Below are 26363 nucleotides of genomic sequence, written 5' to 3' on the forward strand. Positions count from 1 at the left end.
AGCCAAGCCATATCATCTTGTAATAAATGTAACCAAAGAAGTAGAAAACTTCTTCAAGAAAAATTACAAAACACTGATGAAATAAATGGAAGAGAATATAAAAGAATGGAAAGATACACCATGCTCATGGATTAGAAGAATTAATATTGTTAAAATGGCCAAATTACCCAAAATAACATACAGATTCAACACAATCCCTGTCAACCTACCAATGATATTCTTCACAAAAACAAGAAAAGAAATCTTAGAATTTGTTCAGGCTCAGTGGCTCACACCTGTAATCCTAGCACTTTGGGAGGCTGAGGTGGGCAGATCAAGAGGTCAGGAGATCGAGATTATCCTGGCCAACATGGTGAAACTCCATCTCTACTAAAAATACAAAGATTAGCTGGGTGTGGTGGCATTCCCCTGTAGTCCCAGCTACTCGGGAGGCTGTGGCAGGAAAATCACTTGAACCCAGGAGGCGGAGGTTGCAGTGATCCAAGACTGTGCCACTGTACTCCAGCCTTGTGACAGAGTGAGACTCCATCTCAAAAAAATAAAAAAACTTAGAATATATATGGAACCACAAAAGACCCTAAATAGCCAAAGCAATCCTGAGCAAAAGTAACAAAACTGGAGGCATCATAATACAAGATTTTAAAAGATACTAAAAAGCTGTAGTAACCAAGACAGCATGGTATTGATATAAAAATAGATTCATAGATCAACTGAACACAATAGAGAACCCAGAAATCAATCCATGTATCTACAGCCAACTGATTTTTTCTCATTTTTATTTTAATTTGTGTACATAGTAGGTGTATATACTCATGGGGCACATGAGATGGTTTCATACAGGTATGCAATGCATAATAATCACATCATGTAAAATGGAGTATCTATCCTCTCAGGGATTTATCTTTTGTGTTACAAACAATCCAATTATACACTTTTAGTTATTTTTAAATGTACTGATTTTTGACAAATGAATGGAGGATGCTCACTGGGGAAAAGACAGTCTCTTCAATAAATGGTGCTGGGAAGACTGAATATCACATAGGCAGAAGAATGAAACTAGGCCTCCACCTCTCACCCTATACAAAAATCATCTCCAAATGGATCAAAGACCTAAATGCAAGACCCAAAACTATAAAACAACTAGAAGAAAACATAGAGGAAATATGTCAGGATATTGGTCTAGAAAAAATAAAGTTACGAATAAGATCTCAAAAGCACAGGCAATGAAAGCAAACATAAACAAATGGTATAATATCAAATAAAAAAGCTTCTTCACAGCAAAGAAAACAACAGAGTGAAAAGACCATCTACAGAACGCTAGAAAATATTTACAAACTATTCATCCAACAGGAAGTTAATATCCAGAATATACATGGAACTCAAATATCTCAACAACAACAACAAATTTCAAATAAAAATCAGCAAATAATCTGAATAGGCATTGCTCAAAGAAAGACACGCAAATGGCCAAAAAATATTTTTATAATGCTTAACAAACATCAATAATTATCAGGGAAATGCAAATCAAAATCACAGTGAAGTATCATCTCACCCCATTTAGAATGACTAATATCAAAAAGACAAAAAAAATGCTAGTGAAGATGTGGAAATTAGGGAACTGTTGAAACATCCCCACTGTTTGTGGGAATACAAATGAGTACAGCCACTATGGAAAACAGTAGAGAGATTCCTAAAAATAATTACAGATAGTACTACCATATAATCCCATAGTCCAACTACTAGGCATTTATCCAAAGGAAATGAAATCAGTGTATCAAAGAGATATCTGCATCACCACAGTCATGGCAGCACTATTCATAAGATATGCAAGCCACCAAGGTGTCCAATAATTGATGAATGGATAAAGAAAATGTGGTATATATACACAATGGAATAGTATTTAGCCATTAAAAATGAAATTCTTTCATTCATAACATGGATGGAATTGGAGGACATTATGTTAAGTGAAAAAGGTCAGGAACAGAAATTTAAACATGCATGTTTTCACTCATATGTAGAAACTTTAAAAAAGTGGATCTCATAGAAGTAAAATGTAGAACAGAGGATACTGAAGACTGGGGAGGGTAGGGGGAAGAGGAGGATAGGGAGAGATTTGTTAAAGGATACAAAATTACAGCTAGATAGGAGCAATAAGTTCTAGTGTTCCATACCACTGTAGGATGAGTATAGTTAATAATAATATATCAAATAGTTTTAAATACCTAGAAGGAGGATATTGATTGTTCCCACTGCAATGAAATAATACATGTTTCATATGATGGATCTGCTAATTCTCCTGATCTGATCACTGTACATTATATGTACTGAAACATCACTCTGTACCCTAAAAATATGTACAATTATAATATGTCAATGGCTAAATAAAATAATATATAAATAATCAATTAATAATATTAATTGCTATAGAAGCATATTCCTAAACTTCACTCATATGGGTGAAGTTTGAAACCATTTCTACACATAATAATTTCTATACACATCTAAATAAATTAACCTTAGTTTCTGAGAATCAGATAAAAACTCTCTTCTTTTTCTAAAATAAAAAGTTGTTTTGCATAGATTCTTTTTCTTCTTTATTGAAATCCATCTGACTTTTAATAATTTTATGGAGAATTTTATGCATGTAGAGGAAGGTCGTTTGAAAACCATTTCTACACGTGATAATTTGAAGTCTGAAATCCATTTCTACACATGATAATTTCTACACACATCTAAACAAATTAACCTTAGTTTCTGAGAATCAGATAAAAACTCTCTTCTTTTTCTGAAATAAAAAGTTGTTTTGCATAGATTCTTTTTCCCCTTTATTTAAATCCACCTGACTTTTAATCATTTTATGGAGAATTTCATGCCTGTAGAGGAAGATATTTCATGCAAGAAGCTGCAGCCTTCGAGTGCTATAAGTTTGTCCATCAACTGTGATTATGCACATAAGAGAATGCACTTTTTGCATTTCAATAAGCCACAGAATAGTCCAGTTCAAAACATGCAGTTTAATGAAATGGTAATGATTTCATTAATATATCAAGCTGTGTCTAATTCCTTTCAAGGAATGTAAGACAATTTACATTCACTCTGAATGCATAATAATAAGTAGTTCAACTGGCAATAGATTCAATGAGTCTCTACAATCAGAGACCTGATATAGACATTGTTGCAAAATCATTAGAAATTGTTGTAAAGGAGCATGAATTGAGGTATAATGCTGAAATGGTAGAAATTTATTCTGGTTATAATTATACATGAGGTAAATAATTAAGCCAAAATTGAAGGGCTTATTCATCAAAAGTTTTGAATTCTCAGCTGCCTATCCGATTCTTGTTAAAAAGTCAAAGAACTTTTTAATATCCCTTTATACATTGTTCCTTAGAGACCTCCCTGTTAGATAGAAAGAGGAAGAGGGGCTACAGACAGGAAGAAAGAGAACCAGAATTGCCCCTAGATGTAGAAGTCAAGAGGAACTGACAAGGTAATTATGTGGTCTGAGGGACTGTGTCAGGCAAATAATCAATATATCATCTTATTTTCACTGCATGATTATCTGTTAAGAACTGAATTTCTGTGTTCCTCCAAAATTGATACATTGAAATCTAATCACCAGTGTTATAATATTTTGGAAATAGGACTTTGGGGAGTTAATTCGTTCATGAGGGCAGAGCCCTTATGAATAAGATTAGTGCCTTTATATGAAGGGGCCAGAGAGCTAGCTGGTGCTGTTTACACCATGTGATGATACAAGAAGTCTTCAGTCTGCAACCCAGAAGTGGGCACTCAACAGAACACAACCATGTTGGCACCTTGATCTAAGACTTCCAGCCTCCAGACCAGGAGAAATAAATTTCTGTTGTTTGCAAACGACCAACTCTATAGTACTTTTTTATACCAGCCCAACCTGACTAAGACACCTTCCTACATAGCCTTTACAGTTATCTCCTCATTTTACAAATAAGGCTGGAAAGAAAGCTGTCCAAGTTCATACCACTACTATTTTGGAACTGGAAGGTCAACTCCATTTTGATAACTCTCAAGTCTATATTCCTTTTCACTGTACCATGCTTTTGGAGACGCTCCAAAGGGAAAAGAGTTTCCAAAGGGAGAAAGGGCAAATAGTTTAAATGTTCCAAAATGGTTGACGATAAAGAGGGCAAGACTTGATTTTAAAATTATGAAATTATCAATAACCCTTTTAAGAGCAAGTGCATAGAATTTGTGAGTGAGCATTTGTGACATCATATTGCAAAGAGTGATATGAAGAATAAATGAAAACCAGTGCCATAGCTATTCTTCCAAGAAGTATGCTGGTGAATGGTGAGCAAAGATGCAACAGGAGCTGGAGCAGGCATAGGGTTGAAAGAAGCTTGCCTCAGGTGGATGTGTGAAGGCTGAAGGAGGGATTCACAATGGGGGCAAAGGCAGAGATCCTGAATGCAGCAAGATCCCAAAGGAAGGGCAAAGGCCCTTGTGAAGAGATTGGCCCTGAAGACAGAAGGGGCAGGGCAGAGGAGCAAAGTGGACCAAGACACAGAGGAAATTTTACCTGGAGGAGGAGGCAGAGAAAGAATTCCACGACTAAAAGCAAGAGTGAAAGAGGAAGATTGGGAACAAAGAGACTGTCCTCACAGCTAAGATATGAGAGTGGCTTTTATGGGTAAAGTGTCTCCCAGGTGATGTCTCCTTTATTTTGAGACATCCAAACCAAAACTTGCCAATGTGGGTGCGGGAGAGAGCATTACAACTTTGTTAGCACTGGGTCCTGAAACTATAAAACTCTGAAGCAGAAATTGAGTTTAAAGTGTTAAGCAGATTAAAATTATCCACCACTTATTCAGTGTTTACTCTGCACTGAGTGCTGTACAAAAAGCTGACCTGGCCGAGTGTGGTGGCTCACGCCTATAATCCTTGCACTTTGGTAGGCCAAGGTGGGTGGATCACTTGGGGTCAGGAGTTTGAGACCAGCCTGACCAACGTGGTGAAACACTGTCTCTACTAAAAATACAAAAATTAGCCAGTCATGGTGGTGAGTGCCTGTAATCCCAGTTATTCAGGAGGCTGAGGAAGGAGAATCACTTGAACCTGGGAGGTGGAAGTTGCAGTAAGCTGAGATCTCACCACTGCATTCCAGCCTGGGTAACAAATTGAGAACTTGTCTCAAAAAAAAAAAAAAAAAAAAAAAGCTGACCATACAAAGATAAGTAAGACAGTAACTCTGAAGGAATGCAGAGTTCAGTAGGAGAGACTAAGATATCAATAATTATAAGCTGTGATAAGTGCTCTCGAAGAGGCACACTACAGGAGGAATGAACACAGAGGAGTATGTAATCACCTCCAGAACCCGCCACCTAGGAGGAGGTGCATTATCATGTGTTGTTGATTGAATTAACTAATTCTGCCTATAAGAAGGCTTTAGAGGGAAAGTGGCAAGTGACCTAGACCTTGAAGGATGCATAGCATACATCCAGGGAGGTGGAGGCATGGGCACCGACTGTCTCCAGTTTGGTCAGGAAGGTCTTGAGTAGCTCATCCTAGAGCTAAGCATTCACCCACTTTGAACCTGACTGAAAGGGCATGAAGACTTCTTGGAAGAAGCAGATCTGGGTTCACCGGCCTAGAAAGCCACATAGTGGCTCAGCTCCTGACTGTTGGCACCTACTCCAAGGCTTCTGAACAGCTATAACCAGTTGGAAACACCAAATTCCCAAGAACCATAGGCTTGTCTTCCAACAGAGATAATCATAAAGCTCTCTCAGTTCACATATAAAGAGAAAACATTCTTTATTCAGGGAAACTGGGTCTAAGTGCTGATCTAGTCACTGGTCATCTCTGATCTTGAGGGTTCAGGTTCCCCAGAAAATAGACTCTGAAATGGGGAATTGTAGGCAAGAAGGAATACTCTTGGGAATATTGTCTACAACTGATCTTAGGAACTACTCTTGAAACATCATTTGATGGAGTAAGAGAAGCAAGCCTGCGCAGGGGAAGAACCTGGGCAGGGGAAGAAGCTAAGATGTCTGGCTGCCAGGGAAGGGTGTCCTGGTCCTCAAGATGCACCTAAAGGTGAGGCACACCAACACCCACTTCAAGGAGGACAATAACAGCTTCCCCATTCAGGTGCTCTGGGGATTCGATGAACTCAGTTTTGTGAATGGTCTCCTTTCCCATCAGCGCTCAACAAATACTGTCTTTCTCTTTCTCTCAATGACTGACTCCTCTCACTTTACTACTATCTAAGACAGTGATATTGAGAGGTCATGGCAACAATCTCACTACCTAAAATGAGAGCTAGTCATTGTCAACTCATTTAGCAGTAAGAGTCTAGGTCTTTCTACTTACTTGACCTTTCCAACTAGATTTACAATAGGGGTCTCAAACTTTTAACATACCACCCAAAGATAACCCTATATTTCTTCCCTCAACCAAGCCAGTCATCACTCAGTCTTCTATCTGTAAAATGAATCCACTATCCACCCAGTTGATTAAGCAAAAACCTAAGATTTGTCCCTGAGTCCCATTTTTATCTTTCAATTCTCTCCATATCTATCAGAAGATCTGTAACTTCCAAGATGTATCTATTTCTCTCATCTCTACAATGAACACTGAGCTGCAGCTTCCATCATCTTTTACCTGGATTATTGGATGGCCTTGTAACTGCCCATCCTGCTTCTATTTGCATACTATATCCACTGTTCCATTCTTCTCATATTGTCTAGAGTGACCTTTTAAATACTTTTGGAATGTTCGATTTCAAAAAATCATTTTACTTAATTATTTGTGTGTATATATATACACACACACACACACACACACAAATTATATATATATATATACACACACACATACCATAGAACACTATATAGTCCTTAAAAATGAGTTAGCTATTTAGTTGATTGGCCTTACCACTAACTGTAACTAGATTTACAATAGGTATCTCAAACTATTAATATACCTCCCAAAGAGGTATGTTAAATTTTATATGAATGAGATTACATGTATATTTTTTCTGTTTAGTTTTTTTTTTTTCTATTTTTTTTGTTTGGTTTCCCATCTTCCTCCTTCACCTACATCAACCTCCCCGCTCCCCAAACACTATAGCTCATCTTGATAAGCTATATTTCTCCTCATCTGCACCCATTATTATTTTTCTGTGTTATTTCAATTCTACAGAGATATATATGTGCATATACATATCTGTATGCATTTAGGAAGCATTTTGTCAGTTTGATTTATAAAAATGAAATCCTTATATATTTTATTGCATCATGCTTTTCTCACTCAATAATAGTGATAAGACCAGTCAACGAAATAGCTAACTCATTTTTAAGGACTATATAGTATTCTATGGTATGTGTTCCACCACAAGGTATTCATGTATTCAATTATTGATGGTACTCACTTTGCTCAGTTATTTGTTTTTCTTTGCTTTACCACATGAATCATCTTTACTTATGAATTATTAAATCATGAGAATTTAATAGTTGTGAGAAAGATTACCAGGAGTAGATAGATCTGCTGAGACAAAGTATATATTTAGTTTCCATTTCAATAGATGTTTCCCAGTGCTTTATAAAAATATTGTAACTTTTCACATTTCTCCAAGTGAAAACTACAAGCACTATAAAACTACAAATATTCTAGTTATTTTTAAATTTTGCCAATCAATGGGTTTAACATTGTATCTTATAGTGATTTTAATCTATTTCCTTAATTGAGAGTTAATGTAAACATCATTTTGTAAGCTTACTGGGCACTGGTATTTGCTTTTCTCTGAGTTGAAAATGTACAACTTTTGTTCATTTTCTTGTCAACTTCTAAGAGATCTTTGAATATTAAAAATATTCACACTTTGTTCATTTTTATCACTAATATAATCAAAGCATTCTCTTTGATATTTGAGTTTATTTGTGGGATTTTTATATACACAAAATTTTTATTTTTACTTATTCAAATATATCTTCACTTTCTTTTTTGCAAACTTATTTTATTTTAATATTTTATTTTAGGTTCAGGGATAAACGTGCAGGTTTGTTATATAGGTAAACTTGTAACTCAGGGGTTTGGCATACAGATTATTTGGTAACTCTGGTAATTATAGTACCCAAGGGTTTTGTTTTTTATCTGAACCTCTCCCTCCTCCCATCCTCCTTTCTCCAATGAGCCCCAGTATCTGTTGTTCCCCTTTCTAGCCATGTGTCCTTGTTATTTAGCGCCCACTAATAAGTGAGAACATGCAGTATATGGTTTTCTGTTTCTCCATTAGTTTGCTAAGGACAATGGCCTCCAGCTCCATCCATGTTCCTGCAGAAAACATGATCTTGTCCTTTTTTATGGCTGCATAGTATTCCACGGTATATATTTACCACATTTTCTTTATCCAGTCTACTGTTGATGGGCATTTAGGTTGATTCCATGTCTTTGTGAATAGTGATGCAAGGAACTTAGGCATGAATGCGTCTTTATGGTAGAATAATTTCTATTCCTTTGGGTATATACTCAGTAATGGGATTGTTGGGTTAAATGGTAGTTCTGTTTTCAGTTCTTCGAGGAATTGCCACATTGTTTTCCACAAAAGCTGAACTAATTTACACTCCCACCAACAGTGTATAAATGTTTCCTTTTCTCTATAACCTCACTAACATCTGTTATTTTTTGACTTTTTGATAATAGCCATTTTCTAACTGGTGTCAGATGGTATCTCATTGTGTTTGGTTTGCATTTTTCCAATGATTAGTGATATTAAGCATTTTTTAAATGCTTTTTGGCTGCACATACGTCTTCTTTTGTAAAGTGTCTGTTCATGTCCTTTGCCCACTTTATAATGGGCAATGCTTTTTGCTTGAATGTTCATTTAAGTTTCTTGTAGATTCTGGATATTAGACCTGTATCAGTACAGTTTGCAAGTATTTTCTCCCATTCTGTAGATATTGCCTGTTTACTCTGTTCCCACTTTCTTTTTCTATGCAGAAGCACTTTAGTTTAATTAGCTTCCATTTGACAACGTTTGCTTCTGTTGCAATTGCTTTTGGTGTTTTCACCATAAAATTTTTGCTAGTTCCAATGTCCAAAATGGTATTTCCTAGGTTATCTTCCAAGGTTTTATACTTTTAAGTTTTACATTTAGGTATATTTAATCCATCTTTAGTTAATTTTTTTATATGGTATAAGAAAGGAGTCCAGTTTCAATCTTCTATGGCTAGCCAGTTACCCCAACACCATTTATTGAATCGAGAGTCCTTTCCCCATTGCTTGTTTTTGTCAGCTCTGTCGAAGATCAGATGGTTGTAGGTGTGTGGCTTTATTTCTGGGCTCTCTATTCTGTTCCATTGGTCTATGTGTCTGTTTTTGTACCATTACCATTCTGTTTGAGTTACCATTGCCCTGTAGTAGTTTGAAGTCGGGCAATACGATTCCTCTAGCTGTGTTCCTTTGGCTTAGGATTGCTGTGGGTATTTGGGCTTTTTTTGTTGTTGTTCCATATGAATTTTAAAATAGTTTTTTCTAGTTCTGTGAAGAATGTCATTTGTAGTTTGAATCTGTAAATTGCTTTCAGTAATAGGGCCATTTTAACTATATTGATTCTTCATATCCATGAGCATGGAATGTTTTTCCATTTGTTTGTGTCATCTCTGATTTCTTTGAGCAGTGGTTTGTAGTTCTCCTTGTAACGGTCTTTCACCTCCCTAATTATCTGTATTCTCAGGTATTTTATTCATTTTGTGACAATTCTAAATGAGATTGCATTTCTGGTTTGGCTCTCAGCTTGGGTGCTGGCAGTGTGCAGGATTGCTTTTTATTTTTGCACATTGATTTTGTATCCTGAAACTTCACTGAAGTTGCTTATCAGCACAAGGAGATTTTGAGCAGATACTATGGGATTTTCTAGCTATAGAATCATGTCATCTGCAAACAGAGATGGTTTGGCTTCCTCTCTTCCTAGCTGGATGCCTTTTATTTCCTTCTTTTGTCTGATTGTTCTGGCCAAGACTTCCAATATATGTTGAATAGGAGTGTTGAGAGTGGCCATCCCTGTCTTGGACCAGTTTTCAGTATGACGTTGGCTCTTGGTTTGTCATAGATGGCTTTTATTATTTTGAAGTATGTTCCTTTGATGTCTACTTTATTAAGAGTTTTTAACATGAAGGGATGTTGAATGTTATCAAAAGCCTTTAGTTCCATTTACCTGACGAATCACATTTGTTTATTTGTGTATGCTGAACCAAACTTGCATCCCAGAAATAAAGCCTACTTGATCATGTCAGATTATCTTTTTATGTGCTTCTGGATTCATTTTGTTAATATTTTGTCATATGCTTATGTTCTTATATAGCTTTTGGATTTGCAGTTTTAGTTAAGAAGATACTCCTAACTCCCGTATTGTACATGTAGTTTTCTAGATTTTGCTGCATCTATTTAATTTATCTGAAATATATTTTATGTATGATATAGAATAAAAGATGGCTTAAGATGTTTGTCTACTTTTATTTTCTTTCAGATGAATAGCTGGTTGTGCCAGCTTTGCTTCTTAAATATTAAAGTCTCATAGGTATTAGGACATATACATAAGTTCCCTATTTTGTGTCTTATTATTTGTCCATTCATAAACTAATTCCATATTCACTTTATTACAGTAGATTTAGGGTATAATAATATCTGGTCTCTAATCCCTGTTCATTACCATACTTCTCATGGATATTTTCTCTCAGGCTTTTATTCTTTGATATAAACTTTAGGATCACTTGTCTAAATTCCCTCTCCCCAGAAAATGGGGGATTCTATTTGGCATGGCACTGACATTTAATATTAATTTAGAGTAATAAATAGGTGTGTAACAGAAAGTCTTTCACTTGAGGAGATTCTTGTTCCACACATCCAAGAACAATGCATATTTTTGGCTCAGGCTGATTTTATGTCTTTAAGTAAGATTGTCATAGTTTTCTTTGTGTACATTTACTGCCTTTATTTTTTATTTACTCAAGTACTTTATATTTCTCTTTTTCTTGTTGTTATTATCTTTCACTGTGTATGCTTTAGACTTTTCAATATTGTAAGTAAATTGTTTTCATATCAAATTAGAGAAAAGATATTAATTTTTGTAGATAGCTCCCATATCTAGTCACCTTACCATATTCTCCTAATAATTGTAGTTTTACTAGAATTGAGTTTTACTAGAATCTCATGGGTTTTTTAGTTTAAAATCCATCATAAGCTAAAAAATATAGTTTTATTTCTTCTTTCCAAATGTTTTCAGCAGTTATTTTATTTTGCTGTTTTCTTGCATTCACTAAAATCTTCCTAACTATGTTAAATAATGAAGGGGATAGCAGGCTTTCTCTACTGTTCTTAATTTTAATTATTTTCCATTTAGGATAATGTTTACCACTGATTTTTAGTTGTTCATATTCCTGTCATTGTTGTATTTAGTCTTTATCATATTCTATAGTTTCATTTGATCCCTATTTTTTTGAGTTGGTATAGGCGCTGCTGCTGAAATTTATCAAATGCCTTAGCATTTGTTACTGTGATCAGGCAAGTTTTCTCCTTCGGTTTGTTAATATAATAGATATGTTTATATGTTTCGTTGATGTTGAACCTTCATTTACTAGAAACAACTCTGCCTCATCATCTCACTTCATTCTTTTGATACATTGCTGGAATTTATTGACTAATATTTAGAAACTTTCACATTTATATTCATAAATGCAGTTCTTTTATCGTTTTGTTAAACAGATCAATTGCTACAGAAGAAACCTGAAAGATAATTAAAGGTCTACCATTGAAAAAGTCATCAGAAACTGATGTACTTATAGCTGCATTTTAACTAACTTTTAAACAACAGATAATTGCATTGCTTTCTAACCCAGTGGTTTTCAAACACTGCTATGAATAAGAATCATCTAGGTAAGTCAGTGGAAAAAAATGAAGGGCCAGTGCCTGCTTTACTTCAACAAGTCTGGGTCTCTGTATTCTTTATTAACTTTCCGGTGATTCTGACACATAACAAAATTGGAGAACTATTATCTCATTTGTTTAGGAAGTGTCCAATTTATTTTTGAAACCAAAACAACTTTAATTGCAAAATCCGATAAAGCTAGAACATTATTATCTTTATAAAACATAAATCAGATTATGTCATTCCCCTGCTTAAAACTTTTGAATAATTTTATTTCATTGTACTGGAATAAAATCCAAATTCCTTCCCCTGCCTATGAGGCCCGGCATAATTGAGCAAGCTATGTTCCTCTGATGTCATCTTGCTCTCTGAGCTACAGCGTCTCTGTCCTCAAACCCAACAAGTTCCAGCTACTTTGGGTCTTTGAGATTTCCCCCTCCTGGAACTCCCTTCCTCCACATGTTGACATGCACACCCCTTCCTGACATTCCAGTATCAGACTAAAGACAAGTAAGTCCACAGCCTCAGTTATAAAGTAGGTCCCAGCCTCTATCACATTACTTTTATTTTTTTAGAGCATTATCACCACCTAATGTTTCCTTTTTTTATATACCTCCCCATTTGTTAATTCACTCTCTCTCCCCAGTCTAGAATGTGACTGCCATAGCAGCAAGGAACTCATCAGTCTCATTCAGCACTAAATGCTCAACACCTGGATAATACCAGGAACACTGAGTGAATGTGTTTATTCCCTTATTAGTCTACAGACTTCTGGAAGATACAAGTTAGTCTGGTTCATGTCTGTAGCCCTAGAGTCTGATATACGGTGTGTGTTCAGGGCACATTTGTCAAATGAAAAAATTAATGCTTTTTGCTTTTTATCAGCTCCAAAAGGATTCATAATAAAAAAATTGTTGACTTTAAAATATTGCTTTTAAAGCTTATAGAGAACTCTCTAAAAAATAGAAGGTTAAGACTGGCATCAGGACGAAGTCCCCACTAGGAGGATCCAGCTACAAATTCTAATCAAAGCACCTTCTCCCAAAGGTGAGACTATTCTCAGAACCGTAATTGCATTATAAATCTTATCCTGAAATGAGCTGGTACAGACTTGCTGCCTTCAGGCTGGTTCACCACCATTACACTGACTTTATAGATGAAGCTTGTTAGTAACAAAAGAAAAGAGGAACCTTGGGATCAGAAACGGGGGGAATGAGGTAAAATACAGAAGTCAAACTAGAGTAATTTCAGCAAACTCTTGGGAGAGAAAAAGGAATCTGAAGAAACCCATTACGGGCCTTTGATGAACACAACTGCGTATGTCACAGTAAGAAGCGTAAGAGCAGGGCTGATGGTGACTGATCAGAACATTCTGATATGTTTTTGTGTTCTTGTGTGTTTCTAGTAAAGTACGATCAGGTGACATAGCAGATAGGGAAGCCCAGAAAGGGCAAATGATCCCATCAAAGTCACAGAGCTAAGGACAGAGAGGAGCTACCAGAGGGCAGGCCTGTCTTTCACTCCAAGCTTGCCACTGACTGCCTAGGAGGCATGTCTAGTGCCCTTCCCAGTGTTACCTGTCAAATGCAGGGAAGGTCAGGAGGCAGGGAAGGGGGAGTGGGAGAAGCTAGGTGCTCTCAACACAGACTCTCAAATCTAATTATTTGCAGTGTTTTCTCAAATAAGAGCTGAGACTTCAAGAAAGATCCAAAAGGATTCATTTTTCAAAAAAAGTGTTAGTAATTTAGTTTTCTGAGAGACAAACTTTTTAGCATGGAAAAAAATTTCAGTCTCACAGCCTTCACAGCTCACCAGGGAGGAAACTCTTCATCATGTTGCTTCTGCTCTTAATTAATTTAAGCAGCTGTCTGTTGTCTTCTGAAAATCATCTTCTGGGAAAGTGAGGAGGGTGATATTTTTAAGCACAATTTTTTTTCCCACAAAAAAAATACACAGGAGGTCCTAGCAATGAAAAAGCAGGACACATTATGGAACAGATAGAAGTTCTGGGTGGTGGAGCATGTGATGGTCAGAGGAGAGTGTAAGGAAAGGAAAAGGTAGGGGTGGGTTGAAGATCAGACTCTATAGATCACAGTACTGTACAGTTAAATTATTGGAGCTTTGTCAGCAAGATAATGACTGTACAGGTTTGAGCAGAGTAAATCCAACACTATAGCATGCTGTTCATACTGATGAGTTTCTCCAGCACAAGAGTTCCTTTACCCAACCTGGCCTTGATGGTGGACTCCATTCTCACTGCAAAGAAGGAAGGACAGAGCAGATATGGGCACCTCTCTTTCTGCCAGGATGGCAGGGAGGAGGAGAGTGGCATTGCCCTGTGTGTGAGGTTTGCAGATCATGCTCTGGTTCAAGCCCCGACTTTCTCCACCGCTGAATTTCTGATGTAGTCATTAACACAGCTTTTGGCAGTTCATGTTCCACAGCAGAGTTTCTCAGCACTATTGATACTTGGGGTCAGACAATTCTTTGTTGTGGGGACTATCTTGAGCATGGTAGGATGTTGAGCAGCATCCCTGGCCTCTGCCCACTAGGTACCAACATCACTCCCTCTCCTGCCAGTTATGACAACCAAAAAATGTCTCCAGACATCACCGATGTCCTCCAGTTGGGAACCACTGCAAGAGATTCTGTGTGGCAAACTGGCCTATCCAAGTGTGATGTCAGGGCCCTAGGAGCCTCAGCATGTTCTCCTTTGTCCCTGGCACTGCCTCAGAACCCTAGCTGTGAATCTCAGACCTCCTGCTATGCCCCACTCCATCATTTGATTACAAATGTGAAAAGAGAACATATGATCTCTAAATGTTTTTATAGAATTTATAGATCCTACAGCAATATGTCAATACTGACTGTCAAAAAGTATGAAGCCTCTCATGATCATGAGGCAATTTATGAGAATTGACATGTAGTTGGGAGCTACAAGGGTTATCAGCAACCAACAATTTCATGTTAACTGCCAGTTCTATCACCAAATAACTGTGTGAGCTTGGACAACTTGTTTAGGTCTCAATATTCTCATTTTTAAAGTGAAAGACTTAAGAACCATAATCTCAATGTGTCCACAGTCTTGATCCAAGTCACAGTCAACCTGCACTACATTCTTTGTGGCTGTTACATGGAGCTCTTTCAAACTTTGTTTTTGTTGAGGCCCCGAGACAGACAATGAATGCCAACTAATCCCATGGTCCACAGTGAGGCAGAAGACCCATAGCAAACTACCCACCTCTGGCTTATAGCTGAGGTTGGATAAAAGATGAGAGGAAAATCTGGAGAAAGGAGGTCGGGAGGCAGTTGGTGTGCAATCTTACCTCCTCCTCTCAACTCCAGCCTAGTAAGAGGGGCTTCAGGACCACGAGGAGAGCTTTTCCCACATTCCCAGAGCTTGGAAAACCCAATTTATTCATGCCTGTGAAATCTGAAAGGCCTGTGGTTGACTAGCTGCTCAGGCAACACTGTTGCATGAAGACAGGCTGCTGCAAAGGGCCAGCACGTGTGTGCTGAAATCCCCGTGGCACAAGACGTGGGGTCAGATGGGGCCCTATGAGAGAGAGAACTGGCTGGAGATTATTCTGGATCCTGCCAAGGAGAGCCTCCTGAAAGCCCAAGAGACCTCAGCTGGAAGAATGTAGAAGTGTAGAAGTGTAGCCCTAGATGGTCAGAGGTGCCAGCACAAGTCTTGAGTGACAAGCCAGAGAAGGAATAGAGAGGGCTGGGCTGGCTAGCACCACAGAGCAGATCTGAACTGGCTGCAGAGGAGTGGAGTCGAGTTGTTTCCTGACCACACTCTAAAACCCCCAGGGGTGAAACTTACTGTGTGCTCAGCCATAACTCTTCTCCTGGACTCCAGCCTTGTTATGGACTGGATATTTATTACTGAGACAGAAGTCGGTACCAAGAAGTGGGGTGCTGCTGTAACAGTGCCTAAAAACGTATAAGTGACTTTGAAATGAGGCAATGTATTGAGACTGGAAGAGTTTTGAGGTACATGCTAGAAGAAGCTGAGACCATTATGAAGAAACTTTTAAAGGCCATTCTGATGAAGTCTCCAGTGGAAATGAGGATTATGTAACTGGACAACAGAGAACAGGAAATTCTTGTTGTAACATGGCAAAAGAACTTTGCCAAATTGTATTAGTTTCAGTGTCTTGTGAAAGGTAGAACTTGTGAGTGATGAAATTGGACAGTTAGTTGAGTAGATTTCTAAACTAAGTGTAGAAGGAGTAACTTAATTCCTCCTGATAGCTCGTAGTAAAATGCAAGGAGAAGGAAATAACCTGCATACAGAATTACTAAGCAAGAAGAAACTAGAACTTAAATATTTAGAAAATTCTCAGCCTATCTATATTGCAAAAAATGAGAAAACATGTTCAGAAGAGAGCATCAGGGATATGCTGGAGAGACCATTTGATAAGATTAGCATGGGTGTGAATCACAGAGTTACCAGCTACCCCAGCAGAAAAAATGCCAGTTTGAACTGAAGGGGAAGGATCTGGGAAGGAATGAAGGAAGGTCATCATATGGGGCAGCACAGATGAGACAATAGAGCTGTTTGGCTGAAAACATGCTCTATTCTTCAAGATAAGGGAAGAATGACCCTGAAGGCAATTCAGAGATCATCCTGGCTGTTGCTTTGATTTCAAAGGGGAAGGAGGTCACCTAGCTTTCAACAGGCCAGCCAATCTCTGCCCAAATGACTACTATCCAGTAGAACCCTGGGGGCAGGAGCCTGGCAGAGCTTTGGGTGAAGGGCCACCACCCCAGGGGGTCTGGAAAGTGGACCGGCCACTCCAGTGAACGTAGAAGGCAGAGCATCAGGCCAAAGAAGATTATTCTGAAGATGTAAGGTTTAATGCTGTTTGCCCTGTAAGGTTTCAGACTTACTTGGGACCCTTTACTCCTTTCTTTTTTACTATTTCTCCCTTTTGAAATGGGAATGACTATTCTATGCCTGTTCCACCAGTGTATTTTGGAAGCAACTTACTTGTTTTGTTTCACACATTCACAGCTGGAGAGAAATTTTATCTCCAGATTAATCACACCTTGAGTCTCACCTATAACTTATTTGGATGATATTTAAATAAGACTTTAAACTTTAGACTTTAGAATTGATGCCAAAATAAGTTAAGACTTTTAGGGTTGTTGGGATGGAATAATTACATTTTGGATGTGAGAAGGACATAAATTGGGGGCCAGGGGTGGAATGTAAAGGACTCTTTGTTTCCCAAAAAGGAAGCATATGTTGAACTCTAGTTCCCAATGTGATGGTGTTTGGGGGTGGGGCCTTTGGAAGCTAATTAGTTCATAGGGCGAATTCCTCATAAATAAGATTCGTGCCCTTACAAGAACAGGAGGCCAGGCATAGTAGCTCACACCTATAATCCCAGCACTTTGGGAGGTGGGAGGATTGCTTGAGCCCAGGATCAGCCTGGGAAACATGGCAAAACCCCATCTTCACGAAAACATACAAAAATTAGCCAGGCATGGTGGCTCACTCCTATAGTTCCAGCTACTCAGGAGGCTGAGGTGGGAGGATGGCTTGAACCTGAGAGGTGAAGGTTGCAGAAAGCTGAGATCACACCACTCCACTACAGCCTGCACAATAGTGTAAGACCCTATCAAAAAAAGAAATAGGAGGAAGAAGAGGAAGAGGAAGAGAAAGAGGAGGAGGAAAAAGGAGGAGGAGAAGAAAAAGAAAGAAGAAAGAAAGAAAAAGGAAGAAAGAAGAAAGAGAATGAAAAAGAAAGAAAGAAAGAAAGAAAGCGAAAGAAAGAAAGAAAGAGAGGAACAGAAAGCTTTCTGCCATGTGAGGATACAATAGGAAGTCAACACTCTGCAACCGGAAGAGGGTGCTCACCGGAATCTAAACATGCTGGCACCCTGATCTTGGACTTCCAGCTTTCATAACTGTGAAGAATAAATTTATGTTGTTTATAAGCAACCCAGCCTGTGGTGCTTTGTTGTAGCAGCCTGGACTAAGACAAGCCTTAACAAAAAGCAAAGAAAAATATCCAACTAAGAGGATATCCTGTATACTCAAAAACTCAAAAATAACTTCCAGATTTGAGCCTATACCCTGCTTATCTCAGTAATCAGAGTAAGTGCCAGTGGACTATTCCCTAATATTTTTTTTCTTTTTAATTCACATGAAGCATGAATACATGTGCTTGTTAATAGCTGAGACAGTATTGACTAAGCAGAATGTTATAGAACTTTTTCAACCACCTCTGTAACATCAGCCCTTCCTCAGGGGAAAACATTATCAATAATTTTTTACTGTTCCAATCCAGCTTTCTCCCTGTATGTGTCCATAGATACATGCAAACATGAAAGCCTTTGTTGAGGGGGGAGAGGAGGGGGTTGTTAGCATAAATGATACATTGTTCTATACTTTACTTTTTCGCTTAATAACATTACACCAAGATATTTCCATGTCAGTATGCATAGACTTCATTCATTCTCTTTTTAAAAATTGATATAAAGTATTTCATAGTATATTGCAGCATAGATTGCATTCCTCTGCTGATGAGTATTTAAAGGAGTGTGGGGTTTTATTTTTTTCCAGTTTTAACTCTTACAAACAGTGCTACAGTAAAAAACCCTTGTAAATGTTTCATAATTTACACATGTAAATGTTTCACTATGGTAAATACTGAAAAGTGGGATTGTTGAGTTAAAAGTATGTGCATATAAAACCACAATGAGATACCATCTCATGCCAGTCAGAATGGTGATTATGAAAAAGTCAAGAAACAACAGATGCTGGTGAGCTGCAGAGAGATAGAAACGCTTTTACACTTTTCTTCTTATTGTTGGTGGGAATGTAAGTTAGTTCAATCATTGTAGAAGACAGTGTGGCAATTCCTCAAAGGCTTAGAATCAGAAATACCATTTGACCCAGCAATCCCATTACTGGGTATATAACCAGAGGAATATAAATCATTCTATTATAAAGATAAGTGCATGTGTATGTTCACTGCAGCACTATTCACAATAGCAAAGACATGGACTCAACCCCAAAGTCCATCAATGAGAGACTGGATAAAGAAAATGTAGTATGTATATACCACAGAATACTATGCAGTCATAAAAAGGAACAAGGTCATGTCCTTTGCAGGGAAATGCATGGAGCTGGAAGCCATAATCCTCAGCAAACTAACATAGGAACAAAAAACTAAACACCACATGTTCTCACTCATAAGTGGGAGCTGAACAATGAGAATATATGGACACAGGGAAGGGAACATCATACACTGGGGCCTGTCATGGATGGGAGACCATCAAAAAAATAGGTAATATATGCTGGACCTAATACCTAGATGGTAGGTTGATAGGTTCAGCAAACCATCATGGCACATATTTACCTATGTAACAAACTTGCATATCCTGCACATGTACACCAGGACTTAAAATAAAAGTATGTACATAATTTAAATGTAAGTAGAAATTGTGAAATTGCCCTTTAAATATCCAATTTTTTTTCACACCATCAGTAAAAAGAATTGCCCTTTTGTACCTCTTCTAATACCTGATAGTATCAATAATTTAGATGTTTCTAATATGTTGTATATTTTAAATGGTTTTTGTCTTAATTTACACTTTCCTTATTACCAATGATCTTGAATCCTATTCATGCTTGCATCCCTCATGCCTAGCAGAGTCACTGGTATAAAACAAATTCTAGTAAGTATTTTTATAAGATCTACCAAATATACAATTGCAAAAGCAAAAACCGTTTACTAGATGCTGTGCTAGAAGGTGTACTAGACACTTTATATGCATGACCTCATTAATGCCTTCAACAGGTGTCTTAAGTATTTCTTTTTCCTTCCCATTTTACAGTAGAAAAACAGAAGCCCTGCAAGGTTAAGTAAAGTCTTCAAGATCACATTGGCAATATGACAATATAAAATTCCTGCCCAGGCCTGACTACAGAAACTGAGTCACTTTCCACCTTAGCACTCCCAAGTTCTGATTGAGGACATTCTTTGTACAAGAAGCTACAGAAGGTCTCAAGATGAATGTTGTACCCCTACTCCAGATATAACTGGGGAGTTCTGACATGAGTACAGAGAATCAGCAGAGTGACTTAACTACTTGTTGGAAACAAGTGCTTGGCATAACCAAAAGAAACATGCACTTAGACAGAAAATTTCTCAGCAAGGCACCTTTACTTCTGCAGAAAGGTGCTGCTTATACAGAGAATCAGCAGAGTGATTTTGCTATTGGAGCTTGTAACTTACAGCTCATGCTTTCTCCCCCAGAGCACATTTGGTACTCACACAGCTTCTCAGGTAGACAGGGCAGGTTGCCTAAACATTACTCACCCCCCGCTTACAGATGCAGACCCTGACTCTCAGAGGGTTTATTGGCTGCCCAAGAGCACACAGCTGGTGGATGGAGAGGACACAAAGTATCCAAGGAGGGGCCTGGGCAGGATGGAAATTAGACTCCCTAGGGGATGCCCTGCAGGCTGGGTAAGCCAGGAAGTTTCTAGAAAAGGAAGGACTTGACTGGGACCTTGGATATGGGTAGGCAATGGGTGGAGGTGTGGGAAGGATGCACAATGAATAAATCTGATATCTTAAATGCGAACATCAAAGGGACAGAACCAGTGTTTTTTGGAGCTAAGAGTTACGCGATAAAGGCTAATCTGATGACCCACAGCAGAACTTCACACTTTGTCTTCTCTGTGGCAAGAGTGGTGACCCTACTCCTTCTTCCATGACCCCTAAAATTTCTGGGGCCCTGCTGTGATCTTTCATTCAGGACCTTGCATTTTAAAAGGCTAGCCTGGGAGTGCAAGGCCAAAGTGGGGAGGGCAATTAGGAGACACCCCGACTTCTAACTTCCATGGGCATTTCCATGAAAGTCTCCATCACATCCTCACCCTGTCTCCACCTGCCAGGCAGAGGCACTACCACTGCCAACATGCTCAGAGCACTCCACAGTTTACAGAATTGCTCTCTGGTCAGGGTGTTTGTGTTTTATCTGATACCTGAAACTTTTACAATTCCAGGGACCCACAATTAGAAAAAGAATATAAAATAACAAAATCTTGTACGTCAGATGATTAATTATTTAGAATTAGAAATAAAAGTTTTGTAAATAACAGAATGTCAAAAGCAGACAAATACAGTATCATGAAATCTAGAAAACAAGCCTGTTCATTTTTACTTATCTGCCTGATAACACCTTTACAAACTTTCTTTCTACATTCTGTGTCTGAATACTCTTTGATCCTCTTTTCATATGATTTCAATGATTTGCTACACTTATTTATATAAAAACAGTAAAAAACTACTTCAGGCTTTCTTCTAGCATGATTGATTAAAACTCAAGTTTCAGTCACAGTGTTTGGGAGACATAAAGCATGACTTTGCACACAGACATACTTGCTAATTGTGGTGCTGTGGTAACAGTGGCCCCTTCCATCTGACTGTGGCCTGGTCCCAGCCTCAAATTGGATACCCTTCACAAAATACAAGTATTTTGAGAATTCCATTTTACATGACTCTCATCAAAAAACCAAAAAAAGGTAGCTTTATAATTATATATCTTATTATGTAATTTTATATTATATATATTTTATATATTATATAATTTACATATATAATTTATATAATTACATATATAAATATATACATTATATATTATATAATTATAAAACCACCATTTATATATACGTCACTGATTATAGTCTTAACAGGAAAGACCTCCTATTTGATTATTAGATGAGAACCAAACATCTCACTTCAGTCTGCATGTCTCACGATTAGAAGCTCCCGCAGACTAGCTCTTGCTGTGTACTTTTCAACCTTGTTTGTCCTGCACCAGCCACAGGCGTCTGCTGCCTGGTGCCATCAGATATGTCATATTGTCTTTCAACCTCTGACCTTACGTTTCTGTGTCGTGATACCCAGTGGGTCTGCAAAGTGAACAGCAAGAGGATTTCTGGAAGCCCTTCCTCCCCAAGGACAAGCAGCAGTAACCTAACTATTTCCAAAAGTGATTGAGACCATAGGAATAGCTCCCACTGAACTCATGCGAATACATTCCCAGAGCTAATCTGGCCCACGGTCACTCCATGCCACTTGGCCAGAGGGTAAGTGGGTTGGAGAGGAAGTTAGGATAGAAAGAGACAATTATCTTAACCAATTACAGATATAACATCTTCTGCAAATTTTACAAAAGGATGTAATCACATGCATTTAGACCCTGAAGCATCATCTTTGTTAACCTAGTGGTAAATTCATCTCTGCTCTGGCTTCTGACAGGATCCTAGCTCCATCAAAACCCTATGAATAAGTATGTGTAATGGTGACTCACTGCTTGTGAAAATAGACACAGTGAACATAAATTTGAATACAGACTAACTCTAACTAGCCCTGCATCTTTGGGAAACTGGCTTATCTGCATTTGAAACTTAGTTTCCTAATCTGTAAAATGGAAACAAAGATACCAATTGCCTGAGGCTGCACTGAGGATTAAACAGGCTGTCACAGGTGAAAGCCAAGTACAAAGCTATTGGAGTTGCTGCGGTTACACACTGAATGAATGAGTGGAAAATGAGGATGTCTGGAAGCAAGCCCCCAGCTTCCTGTGCTAACAACCTCTAAGGTGCCTTCAGCTCAGAAACACCCTATGATTCAAAATCCTCACAGAAAAAAGTCAGGGAAGGATTTAAAGAAATTGTTACATACGATTTTTCACAGGCTCATCTGTGGCTCTGTGTGGGTCAAAGAAGATTAAGGGCTCATGGAAATTCAAAGGCTGATTACGTCAAATCCTAGCCCAGGAGCCAAGAGGGGAGCATGCATCACAGCTCAATATTCTGTGCACAAGCCAGGAGCTTTTAGATAAGCATTTCAGGGGGAGGTAACAGAGGGTGAGGGGTTTCCAGAAAGCTGTGACTTTAAAACAAATCCTCTGAAGTACAGAGAGCTGAATTCTGCTCACAGCCTCCAAACCCAGCCGCTCCCTCCCTAAGGCTATGGCCTGGCTCCCGCCTCAGCTTGGACACCCCAGCCACTGATGGAATCCAATTCCTTCCTGCAGCCTCTGAGGGCCAAGAGAACTCAGAAAGGACAGCCTGGGAGGCTGATCATCTGACTCTTGTCTTCCTTCCTGGCCCCTCCTCCAACGTCTGCTAAAGGTGAGGAGGTGAGGATGTGTGTGCACTAAATGGGGAACAAATTAAGTGACAGCGTAAGTCTTGTAACAGGTCAGGCAGGCGGTGATGTGAGTGATGCATCTTCAAGACGGTGATCCATCTTCTCTGTCTCCAGAGAGAATGGCAACTCGGCAGAGAGAGAGGAGCATCTGTGAGGATGGAATCGGGAAGTCTGCCCCTGCAGCCTGACCCTGCTCAAGGCCTTCAGAAGGTCCCCTGGGGCTTGAAGTACCTGCAAAGAGCAGGATCCTAGGAGCCAAAGGAAGCGTCAAGAGCCTGGACTGCTTTTCTACATTGCACAGTCATAGGCATTGTGTTCCTATTATGTATCAGACACATTAACCTCGCCATGGTCCAGCAAGGTAAGGCTTATTATAGGTGGGGAAATTAGGGCTCCAAGAGGTTACAATGACTCTCCTAGGTGTCACATAGAGCCTGAATTCACCAGCAGGTAGGGATCTCTGACTATTGCAAGACTGTTGGCTTATTTGATCTGAGCAAAGAAGTCTTGGCTGAGTCTTAAGCACATGCAAATGCACCTTCCCAGGCATGGCCACCTTGTTCCCTAAGACAGCAAACTTTCAGAGCTCCAGGAAAAAAAAAAAAAGTCAAAGGAAAAGCTTCTCAGAAAATTGGTCAAAACCAGCAAATAACAGCCAGAGGTGAACTTAGGCTGTCTAGACTCAGCCAACAGATGTGGGGCTCAGCAGTTGGCCTACGCCAAGCTTGCAGCAACCTGCCAGTTCCAAACTGGCAAGCTAAGGGCCTCTGTGTCAGACTCTGAGGTGTTTGTCTTTCTAAGGCCCACCCTTGCCCTTGGTCCAGGAGGTGGCATTCAGAGGGGCTGCCCTCCTTCAGGCTTTGCTACCCTTAAATCCCAGTGCTCGCACTTGTCCCTAAGTCATTCCGTTGACAGTTAATCCAAAAGCCCGCATTGCACACTGCCTAATCCCTGATGGTTGAGGTTGTCTCTGCCTTCCTGGGCAATAAATTCAGTTTACTTTTTTCTTCTTTCATCAGTTGGTTTGCATTGAACTACTGCCTAATTAAACTTTCCTCTCCAGCTTCATCCCTCAAATCTAACCTACGTATCAGTGGCAGATTAAATTCACCAAAGGTCAACTTTGATCATCCCACAATCCTTCAACAGGAGCTCTGCTTTGCGTAAAGTTACTTCTTATCCCAATATTCACATCACTATTCATTCAAGCTAGACAGAGCTACCTTGCTTCCCCTGAGGAGAGAGCACATCTCACCAACATTGGGTATTTGGGTCCACATTTCTGGAGGCAGGGAGAGCTGAGTCCTTTGGGGGAGGCTCAAAGACCACCTCAGGAATAGAAGAAGTGAGCCAGTGTCCATGAGAAATCTGAGGTGTCTCTCCCAAGGGAGTCAGTAGCCACAGACCAGGACCAACGACTGTGCAAATCCTGAGATTCAGGAGCATTTTGTTCTCACATTATCTGTTCTCTACATTCGTGTCTTTTTCCAGAGGAAACCCTTACAACAGAAACAGCTACAGGGTGGGAGTGTTAGAAGGATAAAGTGGCAGGATCCCACTCTGTAGCATGTGCGGGAGTCCCCAAGGGAGAGAATGGCAACTGAAATGGAAACAAACCAGGCCAAATGCCTGGAGCGGGCAGGGAGGAAAAGTCAGCCAGGGACAGACAAATGGTCCCATGGCTCAGGTATAGGGCAGGCCATCCAGTGCTGGAAATTATCTCAGGACAGCAGTAAGTACTCTTTGACTGTACATCAGATGAAGAAACAGATCCTGAACAAGTGAAGAAATCTTCCGCCGCCTGCCCGGCAGCTGTCCAGTGCTGGTTTCCATAGCATCTGGGCCTCTACACCATCTGCACCGTGAGAAACATTGGCCACCTTGCTTCCAAGGGCTCTGCCAGCTCTGGTGTTCTATTTTTTTTTTCTTTTCTTTTTTTCCGTCTTCTGTATGACATGGAAATAAGTCCTGGGAGGATGGGACCATTTTCAGGCTTGAGAACACACGTTTCCAAGTAGGCTTTGGAGCAGACTTCATCTCACCAAGTAAAAGTGAAGTGAGAAATGAAGGTGATGTGTGTTTGTGCTTCACATGTTCCTCTATTTGCTTTAAATGTAGACAATATTTAATAGCACATGCAGCTTCTAAATCCTCCTGATATTTCTGGAGCTCAGAATTACTGGAAGCCTCATGTAAAAACTTAGTCCAAATTGTTTTCTTTTGTAAGAAAGCCGATGACAAGGAAGAACACAAACTTAGGCAGCCAGTGACCTTGACCCTCTGTTCTTCTCTGCCTATAAATGTGTAATTGCCATCCTCAGAGCCAGAAATGCAAAGGGATGTCAAGGGTAGTTAGAACCCCAAAAGTGACAACGTCATGTGCTGGCTTGAAGCTGAGTATTGAGCAATAATGACCCTAATTTAGTCTGGTTTCTACTTATTATTACAAAGGCTGTTAATTAAAATAGAAGAATGAAAATTGCTGGGAAAAGGAAGTAGACAAACAAAATCGCTCCAGGAAATTGGAAAATAAGTGAAATGAACAACAATCAGGCTAAAATAACTACCAGGAAAGGACAGAGAAGAAAGGGAGCACTAAGGTCTTATCCAGGAATTCGCAGGAAGCCCATTGGCAAGATCTTGTTTGCATCTCTTCAGAGAGATGACACAGACTGAAACTAGCATATTCCCTGTGTGTGCTCAATGAGAGATGAGGATGGCAGGGCTGTGAAGTGACTCTGTCCCCTTTCTTAGAGGCGAAATCATTCTATGCCAGATCCAAGGGACAACAGACACCCAAAAGAGCCCCAGCTGCCTGCCCGATAGTACTCAAATCCATAAATGGAGAGATTCTGGAATCTTCACACATCAATCAATAAAGTTAGCAAAACCGTAACCCATGACTTAACCAGAAAGCAGCAGTCTTTTGCAGTAAAAGGCCAGCTATTAAATATTTCAGACTTTGGTCTGACGCAATGACTTGACTCTGCCTTGTAGTAAGAAGGCAGCCGTACTCAATAACATTAACAACTGGATGTGGCTGCCATCCAGTAAAACTTGATTAACAAAAATAGGCAGCAGGCCACATTTGGTTCATGAACCATAGTTTTCCAACCCCTGATTTACATAACATGGCAAATCCTACTTAATAGCACTTTACCACTGACACAGCACCCTTCCTCCCTTAGTCACTAGGTCATCTCTGTAATCTGTGAGGAGGCAGAGTAGGGGTCACTAAAGTCATCTGACAGATGAGAGATTGGGGGTTG

Source organism: Aotus nancymaae, unplaced genomic scaffold (genome assembly GCF_030222135.1).
Source record: "Aotus nancymaae isolate 86718 unplaced genomic scaffold, 86718_ANA_hifiasm-v0.15.2.pri h1tg000057l, whole genome shotgun sequence".
Lineage (NCBI taxonomy): Eukaryota > Metazoa > Chordata > Mammalia > Primates > Aotidae > Aotus > Aotus nancymaae.